This window comes from Lepisosteus oculatus, chromosome 26, assembly GCF_040954835.1.
Source record: "Lepisosteus oculatus isolate fLepOcu1 chromosome 26, fLepOcu1.hap2, whole genome shotgun sequence".
NCBI classification, from domain to species: Eukaryota; Metazoa; Chordata; class Actinopteri; order Semionotiformes; family Lepisosteidae; genus Lepisosteus; species Lepisosteus oculatus.
Genome location: NC_090721.1, coordinates 1,777,178 through 1,786,913, shown reverse-complemented (window position 1 = coordinate 1,786,913; position 9,736 = coordinate 1,777,178). Strand labels below are relative to the sequence as shown.

At 39.1% G+C, this 9,736-nt stretch overlaps 1 long non-coding RNA gene across 1 annotated transcript in view; it reads left to right on the top strand.

The window, feature by feature from the left end:
* Window positions 1-472: 472 nt before the first annotated feature.
* LOC138225150 (uncharacterized) overlaps window positions 473-9,736 on the top strand; it is a 39,985-nt gene continuing 30,721 nt past the window's right edge. Inside the window, exon 1 of the long non-coding RNA XR_011183731.1 lies at window positions 473-586. This is a non-coding gene — a long non-coding RNA (uncharacterized lncRNA). The remainder of the gene's footprint in view (window positions 587-9,736) is intronic.

Here is a 9,736-nt window from a genome sequence, read left to right as displayed (position 1 = left end):
CTGGCGTACAGTAAGGTACAGGTTTCAATTTTCCTTCCCTTGCTGGAAGGACAAGAAAGAGTTTACTACTTCTAAATGGTTTAGGAGTTGGCCTTTTATTTTGATAGCTACTCCCCCTTGTCAGCACTATGAAAGGGAAACTTTTGCATACATTTGCAGCCAACAATGAAATTGCAATTGACTAATCACTTTCCTCACCAAGAATGCATACAGTATATAATGTTTTTGTGTGTCTTATATTTTCTTGAAAGGTTCGATTAAGCAAATATTTTTATTTATGGATAAAGGTTTTACACCAGTGTATTTAACTAAATGGCAAGACCACCCCCCTCCAGGCCAGAAGAGGGCAGTATGAAAGCACTGTGGTTCCTGCTTCCCAGACTATATCTTTGGGCCAGACCTTGTGTGTGGTTTTGGCCTAAAGTCCAGGTGAGTGAAATGTTTGCTGCAGTCTTAGAAACCAGAATAAAAAGAAATATCTTAAGTTTTTTGTTTTATGATTTTGTGTTAAAACAGTTTATTTATTTCCTTTAACCTCCCCCGTTGAGGACTGCATCCTGTAAGTGCATGGATCTCCTGGTAACAGGTAAAAGCATTTTTTTAATCACTTGCTTCGGTTTATGTTTTGGCCTGTGGAGAAGACCATGTGAGGGTCCCCATTAGTATAATCGTACAATTGACCACGGTCCTGAGTGATGTCATCAGAAGACAAGATTTATACAGTACAAAGTAAAGTTCCTGCACAGAACCCTGTGGAACATTCTGAGAAAGTGGGTGGCATTACAATTAAAACACCCAGTAGTTACAGATTGACCCCTGGTAATCAGTTAGGAGCTAAACCAACAAAGGGATCCCTAGATCATTTTCCAGGGTATCCAGAGGGATGCAGTTATTCAGTATGAAAAGCTACACTTAGAACTTGAAGAAAACCGCTATTAAGGGACCCAGAATCAGACACTAACTAATCGTTAACTTAACAAGGGCTGTTTTCAGTGTGTTGTCTCTGTCTTGGAGCTCCTGGTTTTTAAAACACAGGTCTAATAATGGAAGATCAAGCCTTTATAAGCCTACAAGTACCATCCAATAACATACAGAGACAGACCAGTAAACTTTGGGTAGGGGCTGTAAAAGAGAGGTTCTTGCCTCAGTTGCATTCTCCAGACATCAGTGAGGAATTACCTGTTTACCTTTGTCATATGACTAGTCAGATAAAGACAAATGGCCAGGTGACAATTTGAAAACCACGGTGCAGAGGCTTTCAGTTCTATGCATCTGCCATTGGGAAACACTGAGACAAACTGCATTAGTGGATGAAAGAACAGATCAAGAAACCGCTGAACAAGCTGTACAAGGAACTGAGCAAATCTGTGTGCACTGGGCTGTGAACTTTAGGATTACAAACTGGACTGTTACAGCATTGGATTGGTTATAGCCTTAAGCAGCTTAGTTGTCTAGCACTAAGTAGAAGAAAGAGTTCAGTCTGCACACTTAAAACTTAAGTTTTTGACTTTCTGATCTGTATTCTCCAAAATCACTGTAAAATAAGCATTTTCCATGCTAGTTTTCTGGTTGTGTGATGCAACATCTAGGGTCCAGAACAAAAGGAGTAGGTCTCATTTTAGGTTCAGTTACACTGGCAGCTTTCATGGCATTGAAATGAGAGAAACTCACACCTGTAAAAGAAGGATAGATCATGTTTACCTGTCTGCAGGAGGTGAGGTCTGCAACTTGTTATGGATATATATATTACTAATATGGCTTTTCCTGTGATAAAATTGTATGAATTTAATATTCATTTGCAGAGCTAGGGTAAATAGACTTATCGGCTTTCTTCAATCATTTTAACGATGGGTGAACAAAGACTGAAACACCTGCACCTAAAATGGTGCTACAAATAGCGCCTGCTGCTGTAGGTACATTTTGCAAATCTCTCACCCTGTTTCCCTCTTCCTTTTCTGTGTGTGTATATATACTGTATATACAAAAAATACAATCCTAGAATCAATAAATGTCTTATTTGTTTCAGCCCCTTATGCTAAAGAGAATAAGGGAGAGAATTCTTTAGAAATGTGTATCATAGTACAGAGCATGAACAATATTGTATACTTGTGTAAAAAGCTTTTGTTTAATAATTGTTGATGCGCAAATATGCACTTTCATTTGGATAACGTTTGCAGTGACTGGAGCTCTGATCCAAAGAACAATGATTTCTTTGAATCACTTATTATTTGCTTAATATTGTATGCACAATGAGATAAATATTTGGATGCTGGTTTACAAATGCTTGCTAGATCCCTTATACATATGAATAAGATGATTTAAAAAGTCAGCTGGAATATGGAAATTATTTTAAGATTTCTAAGTATGCAGTGTGTATATGGTGCTATGACTATCTCAGATAAACATATAGACCAGAGCCAGGGTAATTTTCTTTGTTAACACATTTAGCATCCAAGCTATGACATGTGAATCATTACCCTCTCATTAAGCACAACTTTAGTTTGTTCAAAAACTAGGTCACTGTATAACTTAAATTTTTTAGCCTGTGATGTGGAGTATCAGAAGTGAACTGTCAAACCCCACTGAGGGAAACTCTATGATCTTTATCTTGAATACGTTCAGCAGGGAGAAAGAGGAAAAAATAAAAAGGCAAGAATAATTTCCACAAAAATCCAGCTCAGCACCCCATTGGGCTACTGGCTCAATGTGTTGTCTGTTTCAGTAAGCTGCAAATCATGCTGAAGGCTGGCGTTTTACATTCCAAAGACCCAGATCAATTGTTACTTAATTAAAATGCTCAATTAAGGTGGATTTAGAAAAGGATAAAGGGAAAGATCTTTCAAGTAGGAGGCCTTGGAGAATAAAAAAGGCTAAGCTTAGAGGCCTGCAAGTCTGGATTTTAAATGCACACTGCATCAGCTACTAAATGATGGATCTTCTTTAGCTAATGTTTAGAGATGGAGAGTCTGGCTTGTAGGTAGGAGTTGTACAGGCTTTTAAATTCCAAACCCATAATCTGAAGCACCTCAGGAAGGAAATAAGGAGATTATATCAGATGAGATGGAACTAAAAGACTTTGGTTTGCTAATTCCCTCTTTCATTTGACTCTCCTCTTTGGTATTTCACAAGAACTGGAATGTCATTCTGCATGACCTTTGCCATGTCTTCAGTGAAATTATATATTGTTAGCCTACAGCAAAGTTCAATATGCATCAGTGTTTTTCATACCTGATTTCTCTTCTCCTTCAGCATAAGCGTAACATGCATCTTAAGCTTCCTAAATGCATTTTTTCAATTGGTTACGTACTGGTTTTCAAAGAACATGCAAAATGTTTGACTTTCAGCAGAGTGTCATTAAAACAAGCCTTTAGCAGTCTCCTGCTGTGACCATGGTTTAACTAATCATCAGTGTCCTTGGGCATACACCTTTCCACTGAAAATCCATGACAACCAGAGAGTCAGAATAGCAGTCAGCCAATGCCTCTGTTCTTCCTGCCATTTTTCATGCAAAGAGAAGGATATGTTTCCACTTGTTCCTTCCTTAACATCCTTGAAAGGATCTCACTGAAGAACAGGATTAATATTCCCTTCCTTCGAAGAAGTAAACTGAAATGGCACTGCTTCCTAACCAGAAGACAAATTGCCTGATTCCTTGGACAGGACAGGAGAGGTGATAATTGAAGAGCAGCCAAGTTTCTTTCGGGACAATTAATCAATGGAGGCTGATGGGAGGAGAAGGCTGCATTGATTTTTGTAGTCTCACTTGGGAAACGCCACTAGCCAGAGAGGAAAGCAACAGCCATTCAGATCGTTGGCTCAAAGACATCACACAATAATAGAATCCTTCTATCATTCCTGCTGCAATGGAGAGAAAACTAAATAGAAACAAAATAATTTTGTTTAATGAACTGGACATTCACCTCTGAATCTCATGTCCAAGCTCAAACTATACTGTATATTGATGTACTTTCTGCCTTGATCTCACACCCATTACAGGACAAACACACACTCACACCAAGGTCAATTTGCCAGAAAGTGGCATCCCACTAAATCTTCTAGTTTTTGTTCCAGCGGTGTTCTTGTCTAGTGAGCCTTTAAAACGGGCATTGTGAAAACTGTTTCAGGAGAGCCCATATCCTGCAAGCTTTATTGGAGGCCATTAAATCATTACTTTCTAAAGATCTAAGACAATTTAACACTGATAAGTGCTGATTTTTTAAATAAAGCAATTAAGAGATCACTTAAGACCAAATTCTGAAGACCATTCAACTCTTAAGGCCCATAGTTTCCTTAACCAAACTATATTGCTGGGATTGTAGTTGCAAGATGGGGAAACAGATGGATGTCAATGTCCAATGTAGCACCATCCCTGGAATTTTCCATTCTGAGGTTCCTGTAGTCATTTTTAGGACTATTTTGCATCCAGAAATATTTGATTATTCCATTCCTGACCATAATCATAAATCCAATAAATGCCATTTTGAACACTTAAACAATAAATGAAAGGAAAATTTGTATAGACGTTCCTGTGAATAATAAGGTATAACTTGAACTTGAACTTGAACTTGAACTTTATTGCCATATGTAACCGGTACTGGTACAATGGAATTCTTACTTACAGAAAGTCTCTCGATTATAAAACAAGTGTAAAAAACAAAACAAAGTGCAAACAGTGCATCAAGACAATGTACAAACAAACAATAGACAATGTGCAAGTAAACATGCAGACAGTTTGAATGTAAACAATACAGACGTGTAAACAATGACTGGAGACGTACAATTAATAAATTACAATGAGGTAGATGGTGATGGTGTAGGTGTGGTCCGAGGGGGATGGCTAAATGTGTTCGCCAGTCTCACTGCTTGTGGAGAGAAGCTATTGAAGAATCTAGTGGTAAGTGTCCGTATGCTCTTATATCTCTTGCCTGAGGGCAGTGCGGTGAAGAGCTCATGCCCTGGGTGGTGACTGTCCTCTGTGATGGCCAGAATTCTGCCACGGCAGAGTATGTATAATGCACATACTCTAGGCTGATGGCTAGAGATTGATTGGCAGTGGGTTAATTGTCTTCAAGCGTAAAAATATGTGAATTGTGAAAATAGCATGATGAAATACAGATACTTAAGCAATGAAGAAAGCAGCAGCATATGTTGAGAAAGCTGGACTGACATAATCTCTGAGTCATCTTATTTTCTGATTCCAATAGTGATGCGTAAACATAACAGTCAAAGTTTTACATCAATAGCTCATTGGGTATGATACATAATGTGACATTTTAAATAGAGATTAAAAGAGGTTTGTTTATTGCCTGAGTAGTATTCTTCCTTGGGATAACAAATAACTAAGTTCATGACAGATGCAGAGTTCATTAAGTGTCAGATGTTTGCAAGTTGAGTTAAAATTGCCACAATTCCTCCCGCCCCTCCTCTCTCCCAGATTTTGTTCTCATCTTCCTCATACCTGAAGAAGGCTCCACGACCAAAACGTTGTGTTTCCTTTCTTCTCTTTTCAGCGTGGAATAAATCTATTACTTGTTCCTTTACAACATCATATGCTCATTTTTTGTCTTTCACTGCAGTTTCCTGTTCAAAACGTCCTGCTTCTTGTCTAAATTGGTTAGGGAAGGCCTACTGTACCTTTTCTTAAACCATGTTAATTTTCCTCTAAAATATAAACATGAAGCTGTAGTTCAGCTCTAATGATCACTTCTATAACCTTACTTGCACTATACTTACGGCTTATCAGTGTATAATTACTAGATTCACTTTTGTCATCCTTTTGGATGGATGGGTGTTAAATCTGCAGTTATACTGTCAATGGGTATTAACACTGTCTTGCCTGACTAATGGAAGAGTTTTTCTATCAGAAAATAAATAAAAATAATCTTGATTCTTGAGCCGATCATTGCATTTGTTTTGAGAGGGCTTTAATAAAGACAAAATTGCAATCACGTAGTGTTCTATAAATAGCTTAGTTTGAAGTGCACGGCTCTACAGCAAATAAATAATACGCAGATGCAGTCAAGCCAAATAATGTTTCAGCCTTTGCAGGGGTTGACTGCAGATTGTTCTATAATTCAGAGCAGCTCAAGCAAACCCCCTGGGGAGATTAACAAAAAAAGTAATTAAATATTCTTCATGGAAGGAGATTGTAAGGTCAAATGATAATTTCTCGTTTTGTCTTTTGTTAACTTTTAAATTTTGTTTTATTTCTTGTTGTTGTTTTAATATCTCCTTTAAATAGTGTTGAATCCTTTACTGAATTTATAGAACAATGTAAAAAAGTAGATACTTAATTAGCTTTTTCTGGAGAAAAGTATCTTTTTGATCTTAGTACCTCAACAAGCCTACTTCAGAGTCTGTTTATGAGAACATTTTTTCTTGTAAGGAATGTTCATTTTCAAGAGCCTCTACTTTTTCCATCCCAAATCTGCCACATTTCAGAAATGCAAACAGGCATTTGAGCCACTGTAACAGGAAACAGAACAAGACTGATCACTTTGAAATGCATTTTTTTCTTTAAGGAAACGGTAAATGAACAAATATTAGTGGAGTGCCCTCCTTGGGCTATGAAAGATTTGACATACCTAAATTCAGCTTCACCTACAAGAAAGTCCTCCCATCAATAAAATTCTTGAGCTAGGGAAAGTCTGGAGTTTGATACTGTCTGTAAAGAGTGCGTAGTGCAGTGCGTTCATGACTGCAGACATGAATAGTGTGGCGTAAGAGTAGCGCAGACCACCTGCACCCAGCTGGCCTCTTTATGCTCAGCTTTGTTCTCACTCATGTGTGGTATCCTTGGTGTATTGTCTCTTTCTCCAAAGTTTCATTTAGTATTTCCTGTTTATTTTATTCTTATTTCTGGTGATTTATGCTATATGTACAGTTTAACTATTTCTTATGACAGGGTTTTTAAACTCTTTGTATTAATCAACTGGTTTATTATAATGAATGGTAATTAATATAACGGGCAGCATGGTGGCAAACTGGTTTGCAGTGCAGCCTCCCAGCCGAGGAATTGGGTTCAGTTCCAGACCCGGGGTCCGGTCAGCGTGGAGTTTGTATGTTCTCCCTGTGTCTTTGTGGGTTTGCTCTTGGTGCTCGTTTCCTCCAGCCATCCAAAGACTTACTGGTGGGTTAATTGGCTTCTGGGTGAGTTGGCCCTGGTGTGAGTGTGTGCGTGTCTGTGTTTCTGTCTGTCTGCGCTGCAAGGGGCTGGTGTCCTGTCCACGGTAATCCTGATTGTAGCCATTGCTTGCTGGGGCAGTCTCTGGCTCCCCCATCGGCCTGTATTGGATACACCGGTTACAAAATGGATAGATGGTAGTTCATGTACAGTACATGTATGTGTTCACAGAACTTCTAAGAAAGATTGCTTCTGACTTGTGTATGTTAAACTCGAGTTGCATACAAATTGGAAAGCTGAACCTTTGCAGAATCAGGGAGTGGGTGTATCTTTATGTGTTACAGTGTGTACAATCTACAGTAGCTCCAATAAGTATTTACAGTATAGCTCTGTTGTTTGGGGTTTATTAGAGTAGGTGTATGCCATTAAAATAAGACTAGGTTTAGCTTTATGTGTGCCATCTTAAATGAATATTTCAAACGTATCTTCTGTACTGAAAAGGTTTAAATCTTTAATTAATACTGCTACTTTTATGGATTATTCTTTTATTTAGTATAAATGCAAGAGTCAGGATATTCATCATTATGCCTAAAATGTCACGTTTTAGTATGGATCATATAAGGACATCCAACCTTGAAGGAACAGCTGTTCCTTAAAATAACTTCTTCAAATTTAGATGATAAATGACTTGCTCAAGTTTTTGGTCCTTTTCTAGATAATCCCCAGAGTTACCAACCCATTAGATGGTCCTGAAAATCTCCATATCTTGACAATAAATCAATCATAGTCTCTCAACACCTTTCACTTGTTGCTCTGAAGATCTGGTTTTTATGTAGTGGTTTGTGGAATTTGCTACCTACAATAAGCTGGTGTTGCAATACAAGAAAATGTCCCAAGAAACTTGCCTGACATCTCATGCTGTGATAAAATAGATAGAATTCAGAATGAGTATCTCCATGTTATTGTTTGCATCATATCTCTGCAGAGAAAAAAATAAAACTAGAACTATGGTATTTCGAGAGTAATAACTAAACATTAAACAGAGTGTAATTAAAAGATAAACTCTGGAGGACTCTGAAGACTGCCTCTGCTATTCATACACTCAGGTCTTTAATAGATCATTATCATTGTTTTCATAAAAGACCACATTCCTTGTGAAAAACGTATTAATACTAAAATATTTAATCCCCACAGCAACACAATCTATCAATGACAGTTTTACACAACAGATTACCGGCGGGTGATGATAAAGAGTGATATAAAATGATGAATAAATTAACATTTTGAAAAAACAGAGATCTGGGAGATGGATTTTAGAGTGAGTGTACAATTCCTGGAAGCTGCCAGCTACAGTATATCTGTTTATCTAAGGAAATAACTGAAGGGCATCAGGGGGCTTTTGTTTACAGAGCAGGTGAATGGATATTCAAGTTGCCAGTCTATTCAAATGTTCAATTTGAAAGTATTTATTCCATCATGTGGCAGGCAGGGTGGCAAAATGGTTAGCATTGCGGTCTCCAAGCACTGGAGCCCTGGGAACAATTGCTGGGGTGCCAGGAGTCTCACCCCATGTTTGCATGGGTTTCGTCCAGATCCTCTGGTTTCCTCCTACAGTACAAACTCTGGTGTGTGTTTATTTGTGCCCGGAGATGGTTTGGCGTCCCATCTAGGGTGTACCCCGCCTGGCACCTCTTGCTTTCCGAAAGCTCATCTTCGACCACGAGTTGGATGAAGTGGTTAGAAAATGGATCGATGAAATCACTCCATTTACATTCCGTCATGCTCACCCCACTGGAGCTCTGTGAAGCAGGCTAGCTTCTCTTCTTACCTGACAGTCAGTACTGGTTGCTGTTCAAACAAGAAGCCTGTACCACCTGCCTGTGCACAATTTACTGCCTTCACTGATGGAACAGAGAACTTGGCAGTGCTCTGGGCTCTGTTGTAAAAAGTGTTTGCTCTGGGCCTCCTCCTGCCCCTTAGTTCTCTTTTTCCCTGCCTTCTGTTTTGCCTTGGATTCTCTACCTTTGCTTTGTCTCCTGGATTTTCCCTTGTACCTCTGAACTGTGATTGACTTGGCTACGTAGCAGGCTGGCTTGTCTCGACCCTGCTTTTGGATAACCTTTATTGCTTTCTAGTGTGATGCTCCTGGCTTGCAGACCTCCTGGCGATGACTACGAAGCTGGACTGTGTCTTGTTTGTTATTGCTTGTGCTGGCTCGTTTGCCTATTCTGCTCAGCACTGGGGTTCTTCTCATGACCCCTGGACTGCTGCTTTACTCCAGCTTATTCAGTGGCCATTATGGTACGACAGAGCACTGCCAAAGCATACTTACAGTAAGTGGCCCATTCCACCTGAGATGAGAGTGGAAGTAAGTCGAGTACAGGTGGAAAAGGCTTCCTGTCTAATCATGTAACCACCGCAACCAGCGCTGACAGACAGGCAAGAAGAGGTGTGAGCAGCAGCCATGGCGGCCATTGCTCTGCAGCACTCCAGCAGGGGTGAGCATGACATGTTCATTAGATCTTTAGAGAGTTACAATTTTGTGTAACAGGTCTGTAAAGTAAGATCTGATTAGTACAGTTACTCCAAAGGGTCCCGAAACTTTTCTCAGCC